Genomic DNA, 25,784 nt, shown 5'->3' with positions numbered 1-25,784 from the left:
TTATGCTCACTTATTATGTCACATGCTCCAATTCAATTTATTTTAAAGCAGACTCTTTGAGGGAAAACTGTACAGCTAATTTGAATCAATTCTTTAGAGAGTCTGTTTTAAATGAAGTGCTATACAATTGGCAAAGTGAAAAAAATGGAATTGAATTTTCTTCTTCAGCTACTCACTGGATTCAGAAATCTTGCTTTTCGACAGTGCCAAGGGTGTTGATGTAATGTTTTATACAATTTTCCTAACATTTATTTCAAACTCTGCTGCCTTTATTTTGGTTGTTTGACTCAAAATGATTTCCTGATATTTTCATAGATAAAAGCAGAGTTGTTGCTAAAGGAAATAGTTGCTGCTTTGATACAAACTTCTTACCACCCAGAGTACTGCCAATCTATAAAATATCTGCTGTAAAGCAGGGATTTTAATTCCAAAGTAAATGCTGAACATTTGTGGACAAACTGAGAGACATGTGGAATAAAACTGCATCTCCGACTTCCTCCTATTTGGCCCCAGTTTTTATTTCTGCCTTTCATATTTGATGGATTTCCAGCTTGAGGATTGCATGAGGAAAACAGGCAAGACGCCTGATGGCTTAATTTCCTGTCCTCGGCGGGCGGAGAGGAGCCCGTTGTTCGGCGGGGCAGTGGGCTTCCTGCTAATCAGAAACAGCCGTCCCTGGGCGCAGAAGGGGACCTGGGATTGATCCATGTGATCGCACCCGATGATTTATATCCGATTATTCACCGTCTAATGGAAAATACATAGGAAACACAGTCTACAATTTCACCTTGAGACACACTTGTTTTCTTTGATGTGTTTTAAAAGGGAGTTCTATTTCGCCCTCATCTTTTGCCCAGAAGATTCCCTGCATCGTGGCCGGCATTTCTGTCGTGGGCTAGGCAGGCTGCCCGCGCCCCGCGCCCCGCGCCCCAGGTTCACTCTGCTCCTGTCCTCGGCAGCCTCAAGTGCTTGGGCTCCTCCCCTGAACTCAGGTGGGTCTTGAAAGAAGCCAGTCCCTGCTTCCTGTGTTTTTGTTCTGCTTACAAAGAAGATGACTGTGGGCAGCGGGTGCACCCTTAGTCAGGGTCCAGGGAAGAAGCAGGCCCAGGTCGACCCCAGCAAACAGAGCCGCTCAGGAGCCCACGAAAGCTCTGATTTTAATCAAAGGAAGTATAATAATGAATAACGATGAATCTAACCTTACCAGGGACGGAACTTGTGTCCCCTGCGTTGACAGGTGCGTTCTTAACCACTGGACCACCAGGCAAGTCCCCAAGCATCCTTTTTCTTCAGGAGGTCTGAGTGACTACATTAGTCCCTTAGGTTGTAGAGGATAAAAGCCAACTCAAATTCACTGACGCAGAAAAAGGAATCTATTTGCTCACGTGATTGGAAAGTCTGGGGTAAGAATTTCAGGCATAGCTGCTTCTGCATGTGGTTCACACCACATCCTTGGAGCTCTCCATTTCTCAGTCTGGGCGTTCTGAGGCAATCTGGAGAAGATGGGGCTCAAAAGTTGCAGATTTAAGATCTCGTTATAGCTCTCAACCCAGGAGAAGACAGGAGCTCCTCTCTTCCAAGATGCATTTTTAATTATGCAGAGCAGATGCTGAGTGGTTCTCCTGGGATCACAGGCTCACCCGGAAGTCATTGCTCTGAACCCTAGAAGGAGACTGGAATGAATCTGTAGAGTCACTACCTGCTCCAGTCTACTTGGGAAATTAACCAACATGAGCAGGAGTGGAGACAGCGTCCAAGAGGTGGGTAAAGTCAGGAAATAGCAGCTGGGGCTCAAAGGAAGGAAAAGGACGCTCACGGGGGTAGTTCGGAAATGCTTCACAGCAGAGGTGGGGTTTGAACTGGGCCTTGAAAGATTGAGATTTTAAAAATGGATGAAGGATGGAATACTGGACTTTCATTCCTGACTGTTTTCAAAGCCTCAGGCAGGCTCGGTGGCCCCGTGGGATGGAAAGGATCCGTTGCTTTTCTTCCTCTGCTGTTGGTTTGGGATGAGCGCGTTCCCCTTTGTGCCCTGGATCCTTCCAGAGGCTGACAACGAGGGGGAGAGTCTGGTGGTCAGGACACGAGTCTGCAGCCAGGTACTCCCAGGTAAAACAAGAAGGAACGTGCCTCTCTGCAAGCTGAAGAAAGGTTGGTGAGTGTAATTGGCAGTTCCCTTAATCAGTCCAGAAAGGCTTGTTATATAAATAAGTGATTCAAACCTAAAGTGACTTACTGCAGGAAATAGGCATTTCTCCTTTTTGATTTTCGTGTTCCTACAATGCTTTCTTTTACATTTGAGTGGGATAGGCTTGTAATTTACTACATGTTTATTAATTCCAAAACTCGTGTTGGATTTTACAGACACACTTTTATGCAGTTGCAAGTAGCTTAGTGGTTTTCCAGCTGATCAGGCAGCCAGAGCCGGTGGCCCATTCCTTCCAGTTAGGGGTCCATTCTCTGCGATGGAGATAGCCCTTTGCGCAACCAGGGCACCACTGGCTGGTTCCGAAGCATGGCAGCTGGCTGGGCATTAAAAGGCGGTGGTGCTGGCAGAGATGATGGTGATAGCAACTATCGATCACACAGAAGAAGGAGACAGCAGAGGATGGGGTGGTCAGATGGCATCACTAACTCACCGATGGACATGAATTTGAGCAAACTCCAGGAGGCAGTGAAGGATGAGGAGCCTGGTGTGCTGCAGCCCAGGGGGCCACGGAGTTGGGCCTGACTTAGCAAGTGCACAGCAACAGCACTGATCACACAGGGGATGCAGCTCGCATGTGGACCCCGCTTCCTCCTGTTCTGAGGAGGCTGTCATACCATCTTGCCTAGAGAACTGAGGTCCCTTTCATCTCCTTGATGGCTGCAAGAGCATCCAGGGATTTACCACTTCCTAGCTGGTTGATGATGAAATGATTTCTTTGGGTGCAAAGTTTTTTCATTGATTGTACCTTCATGCAGGGAGTTGGGGTGTGGCCATGTTTGCCTTAAGCTCAGTCTCTCTGGATCAGTCTGTCCTGAGAGCATCTCGTCCTGAGAGCAGCTCAGCATCTGCCATCTGGCCTCTTAGGGGACACGAGCCGTGATGCCCCCGTAAGCTCTACAGTGAGTCCTGTAGAAGGATCCCTGATTTCAGGTAGGTGAAAGTGCGTAACTAGTCTAACTTGGCTGGACTGATCTGACTGATGCAGTAGATTATAGTATCGTTCTCAGCCATTTGCTCCCCCTTTCTGTCGTCACCCACTGTGTGTGGCTTGCTGTGTCTCTTGTGTTTGGAGAGTGCTTCTCCACCCCTTGATACCAGGTTTGGTGCCATGATTTGAGCAAACTGACATGTGGACAGAAGAGACCGGGTGCCAGGTTAGGGCAGAGGCTATGGGAGGCTTCACCCTTCCTCTCGATCACTTGTCCCTTTCTGTCTGCCTGAGGAAGCCACGGTCCCAAAAGGTGCTGCTCCGCAGCCCAGGTTCTCACGTTGGATGAGAGTGAGAAATATATATTTGTAAGCCCCCGAGACTATCCGGCTGTTTGTTACAATGAAACAACCAAGTGAAAGCTAACTGATACAAATGATCATTTATTGTTCTAAACATTTCAGTGAAAAATAAGATCAACTATATATATATATGTGTGTTGGAGAAGGAAATGGCACCCCACTCCAGTATTCTTGCCTGGAAAATCCCATGGACAGAGGAGCCTGGTAGGCTACAGTCCATGGGGTTGCAAAGAGTCAGACACGACTGAGAGACTTGACTTCACTTCACTTCATATATATATACATGGATTGGGTTTCCCAGGTGGTGCTAGTGGTAAAGAACCCGCCTGCCAATACAGGAGACATAAGAGACACAGGTTCAACCCCTGGGTTAGGAAGATCCCCTGGAGGAGGGCATGGCAACCCACTCCAGTATTCTTGCCTGGAGAATCCCATGAACAGAGAAGCCTGGTGGGCTACAGTCCATAGGGTTGCACAGAGTCAGACATGACCGAAGTGACTTAGCATACATTACATATATATGTATACAGACTGAAGCTGTGACAAATTCATCAAGGAAAACTAATCCTGCGTCTAAGAAGACTAATGAATTACAGTCAGACTAAACCAGCAGTGGCAGGAGGCCACTTCTGCATATGCATCAGTATTTGCGGACATTTAACAGTATGTTTAAGTTGATATAACAGTGCTGGAGGTGGATTCAGATGTAATACTACTAGTACTAATAGATGACGTTCATGGAGTGCCTTTACATGCCAGGCAAGTCTTATTAACCTTACTTGAATTAATAAAACTGGTTACATGTACTAGCTCACTTAATCCTCCTGACAACCTGGTAAGGCAGGCGTTATTAAACAGTGTCTTTCAGAGGCTTAAACATTTATGTGTGCTCTTCGATGCAACTGTGTGCCGTCTCACCCACGTTTCCCGATTTCCGCCACCTCCCCGACCCTGGTGGCCGCCGTTCTAGTCCCTGTCTCTGTGTACTGACTTCTCTGAGGTTCCACACACAGATGAAGTTGTGCAGTGATTTTCTTTTCAGATCTGTAGTATTTCACTTAGCAAAATGTCTTCCAGGTACATCCATGTTGTTGCAAATGGCAAGTTCTCATGTTTTTCAGGCTGGGTGATATTCCATTGACTTTATATACTACAGTTGCTATATTCATTCATCTGTCGATGGACATGTGGATTGCTCCCATATTTTGGTCCTTGTGAATAATGCTACAATGAACACGAGAGCACAGACCTCTCCTTGAGGTAACAGTGACTTCAGGGTCTAGGTTGAATGACATACTGGTGGTTGTGTTTGTCTAGAGGAGGCTTTGCTGCTCACACACTAGTTCTATTTTTAATTTTTGAGGAACCATCATGCTGTTTTCCATAGTGAAAGTGTTAGTTGCTCAGTCGTGTCCGACTCTTTGCAACTCCATGGTCTGTAGCCTGCCAGGCTCCTCGGTCCGTGGGATTCTCCAGGTAAGAAAACGGAAGTGGGTTGCCATTTCCTTCTCCATTTTCCCTAGTGACTGCACCAACTGCATGCCCATCACCTGGGCAGGGGTTTCTTTTTCTCTACATCAGGACCACTTACCTCTTCTCTCTTTCCTCTCAGCTCTCCTAACAGCTGTGAGGTGACAGCACCCGGGCAGGGCACCTCTTCTCTACATCAGGACCACTTACCTCTTCTCTCTTTCCGCTCAGCTCTCCTAACAGCTGTGAGGCGACAGCTCGTGGTTTTGGTCTACATTTCCCTGATGATTAGGGTTGAGAATATTTTCACAAAATAGGTGGCCGTTCTCATGTCTTTAGAAAAATGTCTGTTCCTATCCTTAGCCCATTTTTTTAGATGGGTTGCTTCTTTTGCTATTGAGTAGTCTTGGTACTTAAAAAAACTGTGGATACTAGAAAAACTTAAACTTTCACGTGTGGTTCACATCTATTTTAGGCTTTGCAGGCCACACAGTCCCTGTGACAACTCATCTGCCCTGGTGAGGCAAAAGCAGACCGAGACAACATGCAACAGGCGGACATCGCTGGGTTCCCGTAAAAGTTCATTCACAAAAACAGGCAGATGCTCAGCAGGGGCTGTGACCTGCTAAACCTGGTCCAGACCAGAGTTTCTTAACCTCGGCCCTCTTGCTTGCTGAGGCTGGACGGTTGGCTGTTGTGGGTCTGTCCCCTGCTGTGGGGGGTCCAGCAGCTGCCCTGGCCACTGTCTCGAGATGCCAGCAGCACCACCTGCTCCAGTTCCGACAACTAGACTCTCCGTGTTCTTACTGTTGAGTCACTAAGTCGTGTCCAGTTCTTTTGTGACCCCACGGACTGTAGCCCGCCAGTCTCCTCTGCCCATGAATGCTGGAGTGCGTGGTCACCTCCTTCTCCAGGGGATCTTCCTGACCCAGAGACTGAACCCACATGTCTTGCATTGGCAGGCAGGTTCTTTACCACAGAGCCACCAAGGAAACCCAAAATATCTCCAGAGGGTGCCAAATGTCCCCTGAAAGAGGGCAAAACTCACCCTGATGGAGAACCACCAGTGTCTCCAGTATGACTTTATCTTCACGGAGACGAAAACCGTGTGCACGTCTGGGTGCTTTAGAGGAACGCACGCCGAGGGCTGTGGGGTCGCGTTCCCCACGTCTTTGCGTTCCTGTGTTTCCTAGACTAGTCGTATGTCATTTATTTCATATGTAAAAAGAACCCACAATCGTGTAGAAGAAAAAGCAAAAATGACAAAGAGAAAATAAGATGGCAGAAAGAAACCCACGGGCAGGAAAAAAGGGCGGGTAGGAGCAGAGTGCAGACGAGGAACCAGAGGACAGGTTCTCCCGCGTCAGCCTTCACCTTCCAGCCAAGACGGACATCACGCCGGGGATGTGGGGGAGCTGATAGGCCAGCCTCTGCGTCAATGATTCGGAAAGACGAATCTGCCACGTGGAGTAGGCAGGCATCTGCGTGGGGCAGCCTAAGTGTTCACCAAAGAGAAACAGACTGGGTTTTGATTCCCACGTGACACCTCCCCGGGTTTAAGGCCTATGGGGACCTCCAGAGCTGGAAAGTTTAAGGGGAAGTAGAACATCACTTGAGAATAAAACAGAAAGCTGACTCCATACAGCTGCTGCTCACAAAGGCCTGAGCAGCAGCATTTTAGCAACCGAAACAGTGCCAGTTCACTGACCCCAGGGAGCCTAGCGTGGTGCTCTGTGATGGCCTCAGGGGTGTGGGGAAGGGGAGGAAGGCTCAAGAGGGAGGTGATACATGTGTGATTACGGCTGCTTTCTGCTGTGATGTGGCAGAGACCAACACATAATTGCAAAGCTATTTTCCTCCAATTAAAAAATAAATTCAAAAAAAGAAAATATTAGAAATGAATAAATAAAGTTCAATAATCACAGGTCACATTTGCTCTGTGCTCACCACATGCTGGCCAGGGTGCCAGCAGGGCTTCATGGTTGTCTCCCTCAATTTTCCACAAAAGTTTTCCAAGCTCTGCTCAGTAGGTGCTGTTCTTATAACAGTTTTACAGACGTGGAGACTGAGGGTTAGAGTTAGTAAGTCCCTGGTCCAGGTCACCCAGCTGGCAAAAGCTGGGGACAGAGACTGTGGTGTGTGGTCTCTGAGCCAAGAGCTCCCACCCCTTCTCAAAGCTGGTTATCTAAGCTACATGGCTGCACATTTCCCCTTGGGATTCAAGTTCTCATTCTGAATGAAAAAAATATATATGTGTTCCCTGAGAATTTCGTTTTTAGCAAATCTGTCTTTGTGAGGAGGAAAAGGTTTTGCCCACCCTCATCATTGGTGGGAAGCTGAGGAGCATGTCAAGTTCAAGTACACATTGAGAGTTTCACGGGCGGTGGGGTGTGAGGTGGGGTGGTGAGGCAGTCTGTCCAGGCAGGAAGTGCTGCGGTCCCGGAAGTCAGTCACCCCAGGCCGCGTGTGCGTCTCTTCCGGGCAAGGAGGGCCCTGATGGGATCCGTCGGGATCTCTGTCAGCAGAAGAGGGCCTGGCCTGGGTCCGTGGAGGTGGCGGGCCCGGCAAAGGGAGAGAGGCCGCCTTCTAGATGGAGGGCGCTGGCGGCGTGGAGACAGGCGTCCTCGTGGGGCAGGAGGTCAGGGCCGCACCCGTCCCCGTCTCCCCGGCCCAGCCCTCTCCTGTCATGGCCTCTGGTACAGACATAATAGGCAAACTGAGGTTAGAAATAGAGCGTTCTCCTCCTCAACCAGATTCCCAGCCGCCGTTCCCTGTAGTCATCTCTTCACCTCACCGGCCCCCCTTCCTGTCTCTGAGGAAGAGGAAGCTTAGTTCTGTCTTCTTATTCACTTATATTGTCTTGTTTGTTTATGTATGAGAGAAAGGTAGGACTGTAGATACAGTTCCTCAGAAAACAGACTCAGGATGGAATGTTTCTTGGGAAATGCTTGTGGGAACAGCACCCGTCAGAAAGTGCAAGAAAGATCGGGCTGAAAAAGGAGCTGAAGTTCAAGGCAGGTACAGAAGAGGCCTCTGCCCAGGCGAGCTCTGGAGGTGGATGCTGCTCAGAGACGTCTGGGACTGAGGCGAGAGAGGAACGCCTTAGTCCTTCTGTGTCTTGGTGACACACCGCAGGACCCGCTGCAAGTGCGCCACGGGGCTTTGGCTGATTGTGGGGAGACTGTGGGGAGCCTGACTGACCACCTTCAGGGTCTGATAGTTAATCTCTGAGGCTCAGAACCAGAATTTTTTTATCTGTCCATAGATAATTAGCATCTCTAATGACAAGGTCATGCTATCTAAATTCAGACAATACTAATGAATACACAGCAAACTGATTCATTTACAATGAGACTGGCCTTTTGGAGTGATCAAAATGTTTGTATTCTTTAACTCTAACATCCCTTTTCCCAGGTTTAAATTGAAGCAGGAAGTAACTGGACTCCAAGAAATCTCTGTAAAGAGACAAATAGACAAATTGAATGCCTTCAATTTGTCTTCTTACAGAGATGGGATGAGTAGGACACAGAAATGTTTGTGACGTGGTGAAGACAGAATGTTTCTTCTTTCAATAAGCAAAAAGAGAAGTCTAGGCCTTCCCTGATAGCTCAGTTGTAAAGAATCCGCCTGCAATGCAGGACTCCCCGCTTCAATTCCTGGGTCGGGAAGATCCCCCGGAGAAAGGAAAGACTCCCCACTCCAGTATTCCGGCCTGGAGAATGCCATGGACTGTATGGTCCATGGGGTTGCAGAGTTGGACATGACTGAGCGACTTTTTCACTTTCAGGAAAACCTCCAAAAGGCGCAAGAGAATCGTGGTCCCAGAGGAGGCAGACTAAAGTGAGCCATGATCCGAGTCGTGGGTGGACTGTAATAAAAGAGCATCAGAGCATGCTGCAGGGAACACTCCCTGAGTCACCCAAGAGCTGTGACGCTGGACCCAAAGAAAGCAACGTGGTGCTGGCACAGTGCTCGGCGCTCCAGGGAATGACATCTACCTACTTGAAATAATGTAAGTGCAGTTTTTTGGTTTTCAACTCAGAATTAACCTGTAGACCAAGAAGAGAGGACTTAGGGTTACAGAACAGAGTGTGATGCTGTCAGAACAGTGGAAACACACAGATCAAACTGACAGAGACGAAAGAGGGAAGAGGGAGCTGGTCTCTTCATCTCACACCGTGCGGGGGTAGGAAAGTTTGTGTCAAGTCCGAGGAACGAGAAATAGAATTTAAAGTATACTCTTATAAAAGGAACCCAAAGAAGAATTAAAAATAATACAGAGAGCACCAAACTTTGGCAGGGAAAAGAAGTAAAAGAGGAGTAAGTAAATATTCCTCTTCAGTTACTGGTAAGTAACATACAGTATGGGTCAGTTATGAAAGACAGATGCAAGCATGTTTCTTACAGTTATGGGATAACCACCGGAAGGCACACAAACAGAAATGGCCCAGCGGCTGGCGTTGGGGTGTGGTTGTGGGTGGAGATGATTTGAGGAGGAAGAATGTGCCTTCTGTAGAATTTTTTTATCTCCTTTCAAATTTCGAAAACTATGTGAAACTTTTAAATTGCCAAGTAAAGCTTAATTATTCACCAGAAAGACATTTGGTGGGTATAAATTTGGCCTGAACTGGGGGACAGAGCTCTTACATTCTGGGAAAGCCCAGTGAAATTCCCTTCACCAGCAGTGAGGACCCATGTTTGGTGTTCCCCCAGTTTCAGGACCTGTCTCTACCAAAAAGACACAGGTCCATGTAGATGCATTTTAATTGGCCATACTCCGTTTCTCCTGCTCACCACTCCAGCGTGACCCAGCAACGTGGGTCAATGTGAAAGCCGTCTGACCTCTCCCAGGGGAGCCTGCTTCAGTCCTCTGGGGCTCAAACAGGGTATAACTGGAATGGGGTCCCCAGCTGTGGCCACACACTAGGCTCTCTTGGGGAGATTTAAAGATATATTCTGGCCCAGGCTCCACATTAGACCAATGAAGTCTATAACCCAGGATTTATTATTTGAGAAAGATTCCCCAGGTGTTTATATAGTGCAGTTAGATAATCGTCGACCCGGATTAGCTCGTACTTCCTTCATCATCACAGTCCTGCCCTTTCTTCTTCCCAGCCAGCATCTGAACCTGCCACGACCCCCTTCCCCCCAGGACTCTCCCCCTTATTTCCTTGATTCCCCACCCTCCCTGCCTCTTCCTCTCTGCTGCACCAGCTCAGTCTGCTTCCCGGGGTCCCCTTGCCCTGCCTTCTCGGGACTCTTCTCTGTATTGTTTCCAGTCTGTCAAGAATTTTAGCTACCTTTTGACCCACCATTATCATCACACTTAGGCTGGCTCCCAAATCATCCCCTCCATCCAAGATCTCTCCCCCAAGATCCAGATGCCTATCCCAGTAGGCAGGATATCCGACTGCCTACTGGGCCTCTCCAATTTGACGCCTCACAGGTACTTCAGACAAAAACCTGCCCCCGTTGAAACTCATCACTTATTACCTCCAACCCTTTTCCCCATCTTTCTTTGCCATGTTAAATGGCACTGATTACCCACCCCTATTTGGTTACACAAACCCAGACTCCCAGGATCCTCCAGACGCCTCTGTCTTCCTCCTCTGAACACCATCCCATGCGTTCTGTCCCTCTCCAGCTTCATCTCTGCGGCTTGATTTCAGGTCAGCCCATCATTCCCTGGATGTCTGCGACGATCTCCTAGCCAGCCTTGCTGCCTTAATCACATCCCCTTTCAATGCTCGCTTGGGCCAGAGGGATCCTTCCAAAGCACAAACATGACTGTGTCAATCTCCTGCTTAAGACCCTTCAATCTCTTCCTCCTGGCTTTCCAAGTCCAAACTTAGAACGGTCCCCCAGGCACGCAGCAGCTCACTCTTCCCTTCCTCTCCAGTTTCACCACCTGCTGCTGCCAACAGATGCCGTGTGCCCGCCCCACCCCTCTGATCCCCAGCCTGCTTCCCCCCAGCTTCCCCCTGTGGTGTCCGGAGACTGGGACGCCCTCCCCGAACTTCAGCAGTCCCCTCCTCACACTTTGCAATCAGGCTCAGACCTCACCACCTCCCCGTCACCTCTTCCTCTTGGCTGCCTATCCTAGGGCCTGGAAAACAGCAGGTGTGTCAAGAAGTGTTTACAGAATGAACAGACGCACAGCACTGTGAATCTCAGGAAGTAGAATTACTACGTGATGCAAGTGAAAAAGAGAATTATAACTGATCTCTAAGTCTCCAATACCTTGACTTTAAAGGAGGATTTTCAGTGTACTCTAAAGAGCCCCGAGGGTCCCACCAAACTCCCCCGCCAAGACCCTCAGTGGGGATTCCCATTTTAAACAAGCTTGCTTTATTTTCATCGATTCTACGTGTTGGTCTTCTGAGAAAGGTCTAGTTTGAACAAAGTTTTTTATATCTAAGAAATGTCTGAAAACCACTGGTGTCAGTTATTCAGGTAATTAAGGTAAAAGATAAATTTCTATTCAAATTACTCCCCACAAAAGTTCTCATCAGCATTTCTTTTCTTAAGCAGAATAGGCATGTTTCCTCCTGGTTTAGTGTCTTAATGACATAGTGTCTTTTTTCCCTTTGGGGCTTTAAAAAGAAATTATTATCTTGAGTGGCTACAACATACAGCTAGTCAAAAAAGGGGGAAATTCAGTCAAAAAATCAGTCTCTGCACAAGCACACATTCTCCCATCTCCAGAGACGATCCTGTAGCTGGCTTCAGCGTGTCTTTCCACAGGAAGGGGTCAGTGCTCTGGGGGGCAGGAGTCACATCCACTGGCCGGGGACAGTGGAAAGACAAGCCTTCCAAACGCAGCTGATGGTTGAATCGTTATACACTCAGAACGGCCCTGGAGAGACACCTGGCCCCGCTCTCCAGTGACCGTCAGGAAGACGGGCTTGACATCACCTCTTCCAACATCAAAACCCTTTTTTTGGCAGACAGCGTCTAGCATTTGCTTGGCTCGTATCCAAATACCCATTTAGGTCAACTTATTTACTTACCTCAGGGCACATTTTCCTCCTAATACATTTTGGAGGAGTTCACAGGAAATTACACTACTTAAAATGAGACAGTCTGTGGGTGCTTTACTGAGGCTTTTTTTTAGAGTAAGTATTTGCTATTTCAATAGATGGTGTTGAGACAGTTGACTCTCACAGAGGAAATAATTAGAAAGTCCTACCTATCCCCATCACAGAAATAAATTAAAGATGTACTGAAGATCTAAACATGGCAAAAATGTTCTAGAACTATTAGGAAAAAAATGTAAGAAAATGCCAGAACTGTGAGAATGTAAATTATGAATTGGGGAGAGGAAAGGTGTTTTGTTTTTTTTTTTTTAAGGTGACACCAAGAAAGACATAAATAGAGATACATCTGATTACACCTAATTAGAAAACTTTTGTCAAAATAACACCGTGAGCAAGATTAAAAGACAAATGGTAGCCTGGGAGAAGGATTTACAAAAGAGCTAGCAGACAGAGGATTGTTATCTGAGATGTGCGTAATTCCCACAAGTCAGGTAGAAGAAGACATACAATCTAAAGTGAAGGCAGACAAAGGATACGCACTGAGAATTTATGGAAGAAATAGGAAAGGGCAGTGTATGAAAAGACAGTCGACTTCATATGTAATGGTTCTTGTTGTTTAGTGGCTAACTTGTGTCCAACTCCTTTGCGACCCCGTGGACTGTAGCCCGCCAGGCTCTTCGGTCCATGGGATTCTCCAGGCGAGAATACTGGAGTGGGTAGCCTTTCCCTCCTCCAGGGGATCCTCCCGACCCAGGGATCGAACCCAGGTCTCCCGCACTGCAGGCGGACTCTTCGCCGGCTGAGCCGTGAGGGAAGCACGCTGCAGCCTGCACGTTCTGTGGAATACTTGCTGCCGGTATTGGTCTAGTTGGGCTGCCATGGAAAAGCACAGCAGATCAGGCGGCTTAGACGACAGAAGTCTGCCCTCACAGTTCTGGAGCCCAGGTGTCAGCAGGGTCGGTTTCTCTGAGGCCTCTCTCCTTGGCTCGTGGGTGGCTGTGTTCCCTCTGTGCGTCTCTGTCCTAATCTCCTCTTCCATGAGGATGCCAGTCATATCGGATCAGGCTTTACCCTAATGGCCCCACTTTAACCTAATTATCTCTTTAAAGACCCTTCATCCAAATAGTCACATTCTGAGGCACTGAGGATTAGGACTTGAACACAGGAATTTGGGGGCACACGATCCATCCCATGAAATGGCCTCCACAAGGAATGGGTCAGATACACCTCCAACAGGGCAGCGTCAACTCAGAAAACAACACTGAGGTGAAAGGGCCCAAGAGAGAGAGCGCACACAGTGCAAAGCGTGCACGTTCCATGTGCTACCACTTGCCACTACAGGCGTGAGACACACGCGCTCACCTACACAGGAACATTTTGTGTAAGCGTGTCAGTGTTCCGGAAGGATCGATTAAAATGCACTGGACGTGGCCTCTGTGTCAGCTGGTTAAATGTGACTTTAGCTGTAGTGCTTTATTTCTGTAAAAACGCTGGAAGCAAATATGGTGAGAATGAGTGGTTTTTAATTCTAAGTAGTATAATACGGGAGTTTGGTTCTTACAGTCTTCCTAGTATTCACACATTTCAATTATTCAAGAAGTTAAAAAAAGCAAAAAGGAGGACCAGCTCATCCACTCCTAAAGGGACTTTACATTTATTTTGAGGTGAAGTCCAACCATAAGGGCTTCCCTGGTGGCACAGTAGTCAAGAACCCGCCTGCAGTGCAGGAGATTTGCAGGAGACGTGGGTTCCATCCCTGGGTCGGGAAGATCCCCTGGAGGAGGGCATGGCAACCCACTCCAGCATTCTTGCCTGGGAAATCCCATGGATAGAGGAGCCTGGCGGGCTACAGTCCACCGGGTCACAGAGAGTGGGACACAACTGAGCGGTCTGAACAACCACCACCACCGCCACAAAGGAGCTGCAGAATAGGCTGCACCTCCCTTCTGCCTCCCTCAAAGAGCATTACTCCTCCCACTGCATTTTGACATCATGAAACTACAGGATGCTTTAGGCCTCAGCCCTCCGAACTTCCTTTTGCGTTCTTTCTAAGAAGGTGGTCTGTGACCTACCACCTCATGCTATTTCTCCCTTCAGTTCAGTTCAATTCACTCAGTCGTGTCTGACTCTTTGTGACCCCGTGAATCGCAACACGTCAGGCCTCCCTATCCATCACCAACTCCCAGAGTTTACTCAAACTCGTGTCCATCGAGTAGGTGATGCCATCCAGCCATCTCATCCTCTGTTGTCCCCTTCTCCTTCTGCCCCCAATCCCTCCCAGCATCAGAGTCTTTTCCAATGAGTCAACTCTTCAGCTTTAGCATCAGTCCTTCCAATGAACACCCAGGGCTCATCTCCTTTAGAATGGGCTGGTTGGATCTCCTTGCAGTCCAAGGGACTCTCAAGAGTCTTCTCCAACACCACAGTTCAAAAGCATCAATTCTTTGGCACTCAGCTTTCTTCACAGTCCAACTCTCACATCCATACATGACTACTAGAAAAACCATAGCCGTGACTAGACGAACCTTTGTTGGTAAAGTAATGTCTTTGCTTTTTAGTACGCTATCTAGCTTGGTCATAACTTTCCTTCCAAGGAGTAAGCGTCTTTTAATTTCATGGCTGCAATCACCATCTGCAGTCATTTTGGAGCCCAAAAAATAAAGTCTGACACTGTTTCCACTGTTTCCCCATCTATTTGCCATGAAGTGATGGGACAAGATGCCATGATCTTCATTTTCTGAATGTTGAGCTTTAAGCCAGCTTTTTCACTCTCCCCTTTCACTTTCATTAAGAGGCTCTTTAGTTCTTTTTCACTTTCTGCCATAAGGGTGGTGTCATCTGCATATCTGAGGTTATTGATATTTCTCCCGGCAATCTTGATTCCAGCTTGTGCTTCCTCCAGCCCAGTGTTTCTCATGATGTACTCTGCATAAAAGTTAAATAAGCAGGGTGACAATATACAGCTTTGACATACTCCTTTTCCTATTTGGAACCAGTCTGTTGTTCCATGTCCAGTTCTAACTGTTGCTTCCTGACCTGCATACAGGTTTCTCAGGAGGCAGGTCAGGTGGTCTGGTATTCCCATCTCTTTCAGAATTGTCCACAGTTTATTGTTATCCACACAGTCAAAGGCTTTGGCATAGTCAATAAAGCAGAAATAGATGTTTTTCTGGAACTCTTTTGCTTTTTCCATGATCCAGCGGATGTTGGCAATTTGATCTCTGGTTCCTCTGCCTTTTCTAAAACCAGCTTGAACATCAGGAAGTTCACGGTTCACGTACTGCTGAAGCCTGGCTTGGAGAATTTTGAGTGTTACTTTACTAGCATGTGAGATGAGTGCAATTGTGCGGTAGTTTGAGCATTCTTTGGCATTGCCTTTCTTTGGGATTGGAATGAAAACTGACCTTTTCCAGTCCTGTGGCCACTGCTGAGTTTTCCAAATTTGCTGGCAAATTGAGTGCCACACTTTCACAGCATCATCTTTCAGGATTTGAAATAGCTCAACTGGAATTCCATCACCTCCACTAGCTTTGTTTGTAGTGATGCTTTTTCTAAGGCCCACTTGACTTCACATTCCAGGATGTCTTGCTCTAGATGAGTGATCACACCATCGTGATTATCTGGGTCATGAAGCTCTTTTTTGTACAGTTCTTCTGTGTATTCTTGCCATCTCTTCTTAATATCTTCTGCTTCTGTTAGGTCCATACCATTTCTGTCCTTTATCGAGCCCATCTTTGCATGAAATGTTCCCTTGGTATCTCTAATTTTCTTGAAGAGATCTCTAGTCTTTCCCATTCTATTGTTTTCCTCTATTTCTTGCATTGATAACTGAAGAAGGCTTTCTTATCTCTCCTTGCTATTCTTTGGAACTCTGTTGGGGGCCAGAGTGAGGCACTCTGCCCGTGGCAAAGGTCATGAGGAAGGAGGCTTGACATGCGCAAAGGCGGGATCGAGCCTCAGGAGTCCCCCTGGAAGTCCTCGAGCATCTACCCCCATAACCAGAGCCTGCCTGCTTTACTACTTTGTGCTCCCACCTACACCTCTGACTTTACGGCGGGCTGTCCCCCACCACCTCTTTCAGAGAAGGAGTTAACCTAGAGCTCCAGTTAATAAAAACTCCTGGGCGTGACAAGAGTGTTTTAACCTACAAACTCCTCTGAAGGTTCTCTAGCCTGCCTGACAGGCTTGTCCGGCCACATGTGATTGCTCACAGCCTCCCAACCCTGAGAGGCACGAGATGCTTTAAACCTTCTAAAAACAGGTTCCTTAGAAAAGTTAGAAAACTATTAGTATAAGTATTATGGGCTGATTAGAAATTGTATTGGTGAAGGGTTTTTCATTTGTTGAGCCAATGTTTGTTGCTAAGTCTCCATATCCCCTGCCCTTACACACATTAATGAATATATAGAAGAAATAAGTATTAACCTTTGATATTAATCACGTTAGACCTTAGGCTAAGTAAATTCTTTCCTTAACTAAAACCCACTACACCCTCAGCCTATAGGAATGTAACTTTATTTGGGTGGCGTCTGTTTTAAGAATAATCACCCGTGGAGAAATAAGTGTCCTGGTTGACTGACCGCTGTCACGAGGAGAGGGTCATAAATTATCACCAGGCCCCCTGGCCAGAAGATGATGTAACACCCCTAAGACCTCTGTATACATTTGTATGAAGCACCTGACTTTGATAAAAGTCAGGACTGCTGACCCCTCGTGACTTTTGCATAACATCTCAGTGTATAAAAGTAGACCATGGAAAATAAAGAATTGGGATCAGTTTCTCGAAATACTGGTCTCCCCATGTCGCTCTCTCTCTCACTCTGGCTGAGTCTCCATCTGGAGCGCGGAACCGCCATGCTTACTAATTATGCCTGGGCTTCTAAGATCTGACCGGGGAGGCCTCAGTGTCTCCTCTCCTTTGGGAGAACGGAAGGACGCCTGCGGCCTACGTAAGTGGTGCAAACTTCTTGTCTTGAAGTTTTATTGGTCTCCCGCGTAAACCAAGCTACTCAGCCTCTTTTCTCCACTGAATTTTCCTACTGAGCTATCCTCATTCTATTACTCTTTACATCTCTAATTAATATCTAATTTAAGCTATTGTATCCTGATCCTCGCCGATGCCGTCCCCGCTTCGAATACCCTGGATCAGCCGGGGCTGGACCCCGGCAGAACTCTGCATTCAGATGCTTCTATCTTTCCTTTTCTCCTTTGCTTTTTACTTCTCTTCTTTTCACAGCTATTTGTAAGGCCTCTTCAGACAGCCATTTTGCTTTTTTGGATTTCTTTCCCATGGGGATGGTCTTGATCCCTGTCTCCTGTACAATGTCATGAACCTCATTCCATAGTTCATCAGGCACTGTATCAGATCTAGTCTCTTAAATCTATTTCTCACTTCCACTGTATAATCATAAGGGATTTGATTTAGGTCATACCTACTTTCTTCAATTTAAGTCTGAATTTGGCAATAAGCAGTTCATGATCTGAGCCACCGTCAGCTTATGAAAACTAATTCATTTTGGAGATATTTTCCTGAAGTGATAAATTCCTTTTAGAATGAAGAGGGGCATAAATAAGTAAGATGAGTATAATATCAAATGCAATAAACTTTTCTCCACTGGGAGATAACAGACTCATGCCTTTAGAAGGATGAAAGCAACCTTCAAAGAATTCCTACCCTGGCCCAGGCACTCTGCTAGAAGCCTGAAATAATTGTCACTTGAATTTTGATTTTCATAACCTTGTGGAGCAGGTTATAAGGAATAGTAAGTTTGAACTGTGGTGTTGAAAAAGACTCTTGAATTGCAAGGAGATCCAACCAGTCCATCCTAAAGGAAATCAGTCCTGAATATTCATTGGAAGGACTGATGCTGAAGATGAAACTCCAATGCTTTGGCCAGCTGATGTGAAGAACTGACTCATTGGAAAAGACCCTGATGCTGGGAAAGATTGAAGGCTGGAGGAGAAGGGGACGACAGAGGCTGAGATGGTTGGATGGTCCACCACCGACTTAGTGGACTCAATGGACATGAGCATGAGCAAACTCCAGCAGAGAGTGAAGGACAGGAGGCCTGGTGAGCTGCAGTCCGTGGTTGCAAAGAGTCGGACACAAGTTAATGACTGAACAATGACAACAACGAGTTTCAGTGACTTGTCCGAAGTCACGGAGTGAGTGACCGAGCCAGACTAACTTCAACCGTAATACAATATGTTGATGAAAATATTTGGGAAGCCAGAGTGTTTTATGACTGTACAGGGAACGGAAGAGGGAAAAGAGACACGTTTGTGTGAATTTGTTGAAAATCTACTTCCAGAGCAACAGTTTTAGATTTTTCATTCCAGTTTCGAAATGAGGAGCCTAAAACTCAGAAATAAAATAAGTTTGCTCTTGTTCAAGATGACAGAAAAAAACACTGTATGTGGTAGGTCTATTGTTAGAATGAGAGAAGAGTTTCAAGGTAAGGCTCCTCCATGGAAAATACATTGTGTGCTTGTATAAATTGTATTCTGTTGTCCCCTTGTATTTTTTTAAATGTTTATCTGGCCGAGTTGGGTCCCGATTGAGGCAGGCAGGACCTTTAGCTGGCACATGGGAACACTTAGCTGAGGCATGTGGGCTCTGGTTCCCTGATCAGGGATTGAACCCAGACCCCCTGCATTGGGAGTGCAGAGTCTTAGCCACTGGACCACCAGGCAAGTCCTCAACCCGTTGTACTAGTCAGCTCAGACTGCCTTACCAAAGTACCAGAATCTGCAGGGACATAGATGTCAGAAGTGCATTTTACAGACGTGTATCTTCTCACAATTCTGGAGGAGAGAGGTCTGAAGTCAGGTGTCGGCAGGGCTGGTTTCCTCTGAGGCCTCTCCCCTCGCCTTGCAGACAGCCCCCTTCTCCCCGAGTCTTCACATGATCACCCCGCTGTGCGTGCTGTGTCCACATTTTCTCTTCTTACAAGGATTCCAGTCATATACTGGATTACATCCCACCCTAATGACCTCCTGTTAGTTTAGTTACATCTTTAAAGACCCTGTTGTCAGATGCAGCAATGTTCTAAGGTTCAGTTAGTTCAGCTCAGTTCAGTTGCTCAGTCGGGTCCGACTCTTTGCAACCCCACAGACTGCAGCACACTAGGCCTCCCTGTCCATCACCAACTCTCGGAGTTTGCTCAAACTCATGTCCATTGAGTCGGTGATGCCATCCAACCATCTCATCCTCTGTCGTCCCCTTCTCCTCCTTCCTTCAGTCTTTCCCAGCATCAGGGTCTTTTCCAATGAGTCAGCTCTTCACATCAGGTGGCCAAAGTATTTGAGTTTCAGCTTTAGCATCAGTCCTTCCAATGAACACCCAGGACTGATTTCCTTTAAGATGGACTGATTGGATCTCCTTGCAGTCCAAGGGACTCTCAAGAGTCTTCTCCAACACCACAGTTCAAAAGCATCAATTCTTCGGCACTCAGCTTTCTTTATAGTCCAACTCTAACATCGACACATGACTACTGGAAAAACCATAGCCTTAACCAGACAGACTGTTGTTGGCAAAGCAATGTCTCTGCTTTTTAATATGCTGTTTAGGTTGGTCATTACTTTCCTTCCAAGGAGTAAGTGTCTTTTAATTTCATGGCTGCAGTCACAATCTGCAGTGATTTTGGAGCCCAGAAAAATAAAGTCAGCCACTGTTTCCACTGTTTCCCCATCTATTTGCCATGAAGTGATGGGACCGGATGCCATGATCTTAGTTTTCTGAATGTTGAGCTTTAAGCCAACTTTCTTACTCTCCTCTTTCACTTTCATCAAGAGGCTCTTTAGTTCTTCACTTTCTGCCATAAGGGTGGTGTCATCTGCATATCTGAGGTTATTGATATTTCTCCCGGCAATCTTGATTTCAGCTTGTGCTTCCTCCAGCCCAGCGTTTCTCATGATGTACTCTGCATATAAGTTAAATAAGCAGGGAGGCAATATACAGCCTTGACGTACTGCTTTTCCTGTTTGGAACCAGTCTGTTGTTCCATGTCCAGTTCTAACTGTTGCTTCCTGACCTAGGGGTTAGAACTTCCACATATGAATTTAAGGAGACCCTATTTAGCCTTACCTGGTACCTCATATGGAAAAGAATCTGCCTGCAATTCAGGAGACCCATGTTCAATCCCTGGGTCAGGAAGATTCCCCTGGAGAAGGAATGGCTATCCACTCCAGTATTTCCTGGAAAGTTCCATGGGCAGAGGAGCCTGGTGGGCTACAGTCCACGGGGTCGCAGAGAGTCAGGCATGACTGAGTGACTAACACACACACTATTCAACCCGTAACGCCTGTGGCTCAGGGTGAGGGTCCCTCCATGCCCATGCTACTGAGGAACAAGTGGTTTGGAAGTGTCTATGGTCTGGAGAGCTGGTCGTCTAAAAAAAAAAAAAGCTAAAAAGAGAGAGAAGAGAGCCCTAAGTCATAGATCTTTAGAGGGATGATTAGGGCAAAAGCTGCCCTCTTCATCATGAATAATTCTTTCTGAGCTAGTCCTCTTATGGACTCATTCCTGTTAACATTTACTTTAGTTATGCTGCTGTTATAATGATCAGACCCAGTTAGGAAAAGAGAAGCTATTTCTTCACTGCATGAATGAAATCACTGAAAAACCAGATAAAGCAACATGTTCCCAGGCCAAATGTAATGCCAATCTTGAAAAGGACAAGCATATGTGAGCTCGAATGGGTCATTCTCTTTGTTATTACTTACCAAAATGATCTCTCTGGGGAGAAAGAATGGTTTACGTTAAACTAAATGAAGTAACATTTCCTTGAAATGTTAAGTCTTACAAGAAAGCTCCTCTGCTTTAACAATCAAGTGATTCAGTGACTCTCTGCAAGAAAAGGAGTCTTCCTCACAAGTGACCTGTATTTGTCTTCAGATCATTCAAGAGGAAAGACAATCTTGCCCCTACCAGCTTATTTTGTAAAACCTCCATTTCAGAAGCACCACGTAGCTTGGGACTCTGTTTTCCTCATTTTTATTGACTTTCTCTCTTGGCGCACACTGAGTCTCACAGCTTTAATTATCACTTATATGCAGATGATATTCAAATCTGCACTTCATTTCCAGCCCTTTCAGATGTCGTCACCCTTTGCCTCGCCCCAAATTTGGCTCATGTCTTGTCTTGGATGAGCCACAATTTTGTCTGATTGAATATGGATGAGATGGAGGCTTTGCGGTTTAGTTGTAAATAAACTCTAAATGCACTGGAGTTAATTTACCTCATCGATATCCTGCCCCTCCAGTTAAGAGCAAGAGTGTGCTGTGACTGACTCTGAATTATCTTCCTTCATTCATCAGAGACGATGCAGGCAGGGGATTAATCTCCACAAAATACCCAAAGATAGGTGACAGTTTCCATCCCTCCTCCTTTTGGCCAGAATTCTGGTTATCACACAGTTGAAATTCTGTTGCAGTCTTTGGAAAGGCTTCTGGCCAACCCCGTTTTGGGTCTGCGTGGAGCGTGGCCCCCTTGGCCTCGGTCTGCGCGCACTGTTGGCTCTGCTTATTTTCCCTTGGTCTGTGCGCCGTCCCAGGACAAGTTTCCCTCCAGGCAGCCGTGGAAGTGTCTTGTGCACTGAATAAAACGTAATTTGTCAGGATCCTGTCCAGAGTCTCTGCCTTCACATAAACTGGCTTTTGAAATTATTTAAAATTATCATCTCCCCTTTCCAAAAGTTGCTTGCTATCTGGTTGTATCAGGTGGTTGGAGAGATAGCCTGCACAGCACCTTGATACTCACAGAGGGTGCCATCTGAAACACAAATGTGCGCTTGGAAACATTAGGACTGTTTCATCATAAGCATTAGCCTGGGAGAGCCTGACACATGATGAGCAATACTCACTCAACATGTACTTGTTGGAATAGAGACTGAGTAAATGAATTTGTAATCCTTTGACCCATTTGTGAGTCTTGCTGCTGTAGTTATTTGTAACATTTTTATCTACCTCTTAGGTTATTATGTAACTGCACTGTGTAATTATTATTTCAACTCGAACATATTGTAACTCTTCATTAACATAACTGAAGGGTATAAAATAGAATGTTTGGAGTTGTCAATTAGCCGATGTGTCTTTGTTGCTTTTCTTCATTATTTCAGTGTAGCGAACAGTTCAGTCAGCACATTTTAATTAAAAACAAGCATATGTGGGTCCTAAGAACTCCAGTGTCTGGTGGTGCAGTTAGACAAAGACGCAAATATTTCTAGCAGTGACCATATGATATCTTCCATTCATCTCAGCAATAATCCTCCAAATCTAATTATTGGGAGGCTGGCAGCTGCACTCGGGTAGGCTTTTCTTTCTTTTGCCGGAGATGTGCTTCTCTCAGCCTGGTGTGCGGTAGAGGATCAGCTGCTGCTGGAGTTCTTCCCAAGGCTGAGGTCCAACACCTCCAGGGCCTCCCCCAGTTGCTTCCATCACAACATGACCCATTTGTTCCTGCCCATGTGCCATCCGGCCTGAAGATGCTCCAAGGAAATGCGCGGTCTTCTGACAAGCTCTTGTTCTCTCCTTATACAAATACGTTAGGTATTTTATTTTGCAACCTGAAGGTGTCAGGATGGAGCAGGTGCCACCAAGGAAGCCGTCTTGAGGGGTGTGGCATTATCTGCCTGAAGTCACCGGATCTTGGGGGCTGGTCTTCAGCTTTGCAGACTCAGAAGCATGATTCCGTCAGCTTGGTTTCTTACTAACCGAGGATGTGCAGAAGGGTGTATTCATTTTAAAAGAGGGTTTTAACAATTAAAAATATTCTCTCTTGGAATTTCCCTGGCGGTAAAGATGCTGTGCTTCCAATGCAGGAAGTGCAGGTTCAGCCCCTGGTCGGGAGCTAAGATACTGCATTCTATATGGTGCAGCCCCCAAAAATATTTTAAAAAATTCACTCACACCAAGTGTCCGTCTAGTATGATAACTGAGAATGGGGACTCTAGAGTCACTTGGGGTCAAATCCCTCACCTAGGGATTGAACCCAGGTCTCCTGCATTGCAGGCAGATTCTTTAATGTCTGAGCCACCAGGGAAGCCCTTGGAGTGCTGAGCTACCGTGTTAAAGTCCAGCTACACTGAAGCCACCGTCCTAGAACAACTACGTGGAGAAATCAAATAGGAGTCTAAATGCTCAAGAGGCTGCCTGTCTTCCAGCCCGAGCTCCCAGCTCTTGTGGGTCTTCCCAGTACAAGGCCTGGACGTGCATATGAACAGGTCTTTGAGATGATTCTGGCTCCACTTACAAGCTGACTGCCACCAGGAGTGGGTCCCCAGTGAGAACCACCCAGCTAAGTTCAGTCAGTCCCAGAACTGAGTGAGAGAGGAAATGATGGTTATTGTTGGCCCGTTGTTTGAGGTGGCTTGTCATGCAGCAGTGGAAAACTTGAAAATGCACACGTGCCTACACTCACATTTGTGTGAAAATCCATTCAGACAGACATAGGTCCCATCTGACACACACAAAGCCGCACAGCTTAGTAACTTGGTAGCAGTACTACCGTCACATTTCTGTTGAATCCGAGACACTTGGTGCCTCCAGGGTCAGCATGCGCTGTTTCAATTATTTCAAATCCCAGATCCGTGATACAAGGTCATTTGTGATTTTGCCGAGTCATGAATTTGAGTCCCAGGCTCGTGGGTGGGAGCTAGTTTCTCAGTGTGTCAGTGAGGGACCCTCACTGACCGCCAGCACAGACAGGACTTTGGTCTCTACTAGTCATTCCCTGGACTTCCTCTGTGGCTCACCTTGTAAAGAATCCACCTGCAATGCGCAAGACCTGGGTTTGATCCCTGGGTTGGGAAGATCCCCTGGAGAAGGGAAAGGCTACCCACTCCAGTATTCTGGCCTGGAGAATTCCCTGGACTGTATAGTCCATGAGTTCGCAAAGAGTCGGACATGACTGAGCGACTTTCACAGTAATTCCTTATGCATTAAATTTTTGATGCATTTTTTGATGCTTTGCTTCCCCCCTCCAAAAGTGTGAAAAAGTATCAGCTGACAGCTAATCTTAGTGATGGAAGTGAAGGGAAAATATAAAGAGGCTGATAAAAAGAGATTCCCCATCTAATAACAGACATTTCAAAGAATGGGATGTCAAATGTGATGACAGCTGGGTTTCATGATGTGAAAAGAGTTAAAGGATGCAATCCCCAAACCAGAAAGCATAATTGGGTAGGTCATTTTGGTGAAAACGCCAGAATATGGTAGTTTATAAAGTCATTAGAAGTCTTAAGACATCATTCATATTTTTAACTTAAAATACATACATTTTAGGAGGAAATAATATCCATAGTTATATTCACCAATTTGTGCTATATCTGAACATGTAGGGACATCTCTTGAATTTCAAAAGGATGTAGTCCTTAACATCACCTATGAGATGTTCTGCTGGACTTGTGCAGTGTTAAGAGATAGTGTTAGTCATGATCCTGCCCTTGAGATCCATACAGTTTATCCAGGTGATGGGTGTGGAGGGAGAAGAGGAAATGAAAAGCAAATAGGATTTAATATAAATATTTAATACTTATGTTAAGTATTTAATACTCATATATGGTGGTGAACATCACCTATGATTAGTTGGTATAGAGAATAAGGACCATCAGTTCAGAGGAGAAAGAGTAAGAATTTGAGATCTCCCAAAGGAAAAAGATGCACGCTCCTTGGAAGGAAAGCTATGGCAAACCTAGTCAGTGTATTGAAAAGCAGAGACATCACTTTGCTGACAAAGATGTGTCTAGTCAAAGATATGTTTTTTCCAGGAGTCATGTACAGATGTGAGAGTTGGACCTTAAAGAAGACTGAGCACTGAAGAACTGATGCTTTCAAATTGTGGTGCTGGAGAAGACTCTTGAGAATCCCTTGGACTGCAAGGAGGTCACATGCGTCAATCTCAAGAAAATCAGTCCTGAATATTCATTGGAAGGACTGACGCTGAAACTCCAATACTTTGGCCACCTGATGTGAAGAGCCGACTCACTGGGAAAGACTCTGATGCTGGGAAAGATTGAAGGCAAAAGGAGAAGAAGGGGGCAGAGGAAAGGATGGTTAGATAGCATCACTGACTCAGTGGACTCAATGAACATGAATTTCAGCACACTCCAGGAGATCGTGGAGGACAGAGGAGCCTGCACGCTGCCATCCATGGAGTCGCAAAGAGTGGGACACAACTTAGCAACGACAGAGCCCAAGCCCCTTGGCCGGGCGCTTAGTCCCCATGTAGTCTTGTCCCAGCTTCATCTCCAGGCTTCTTTCCATCCTCTATGAAAGGCAGCCCTTCTCTTCAATTTGCTGGATTCATTAAGAAATACACCTGCCCCTCAATTTACAGCCTGTTAATTTGAGTGTGAAATAAAATGAAATAAACAAGTGACTTTAAAATGTGCTTTTAAATGTTACTTTAAAAGAATTACATTCTTTAAAATGAACAATAAATGAGCAACACAGGCACATAAAATAATTTTGGGATAACAGAATTTAAAGTGCTTGCCTAATTATTTTAACAAAAAATTCCTTAGCAACAGTGATTATAAAAATTCTCATGCATGATCTATCATGCTCCTTTCCCTTTCTGGCTAGCTGGAATGGAGTCAAGCCCCAGGGTGACCTTGGAAGCTGCAGTGTTGAAGATGACAGAGCCTCTAGCAGCTGGGTCCCCGAACGAGTGCATGAAGGAAGGTCACCTAGCAACCAGGATGACTCCTGTCAAGCTGCTGCAGATGCAAGAAATAAGGGTCTATTGTGGTTGGCCCCTGAAATGTGCGGTTTGTTTA

The 25,784-nt window shown here is 46.2% G+C and overlaps 1 long non-coding RNA gene across 1 annotated transcript; it reads left to right on the top strand.

The window, feature by feature from the left end:
* The first annotated feature begins 1,254 nt into the window (after positions 1-1,254).
* Positions 1,255-25,430, top strand: LOC133255086 (uncharacterized). The gene is made up of 3 exons (XR_009738871.1): positions 1,255-1,760; positions 8,757-8,981; positions 24,774-25,430. It is a non-coding gene; the product is annotated as an uncharacterized LOC133255086 (long non-coding RNA).
* The last annotated feature ends 354 nt before the right edge of the window (positions 25,431-25,784 follow it).

The sequence above is a fragment of the Bos javanicus genome, chromosome 10, assembly GCF_032452875.1.
Source record: "Bos javanicus breed banteng chromosome 10, ARS-OSU_banteng_1.0, whole genome shotgun sequence".
Taxonomy (NCBI): domain Eukaryota; kingdom Metazoa; phylum Chordata; class Mammalia; order Artiodactyla; family Bovidae; genus Bos; species Bos javanicus.
Note: the sequence above shows the minus strand (reverse complement) of the source record. Positions and strands in the feature narration are given on the sequence as shown.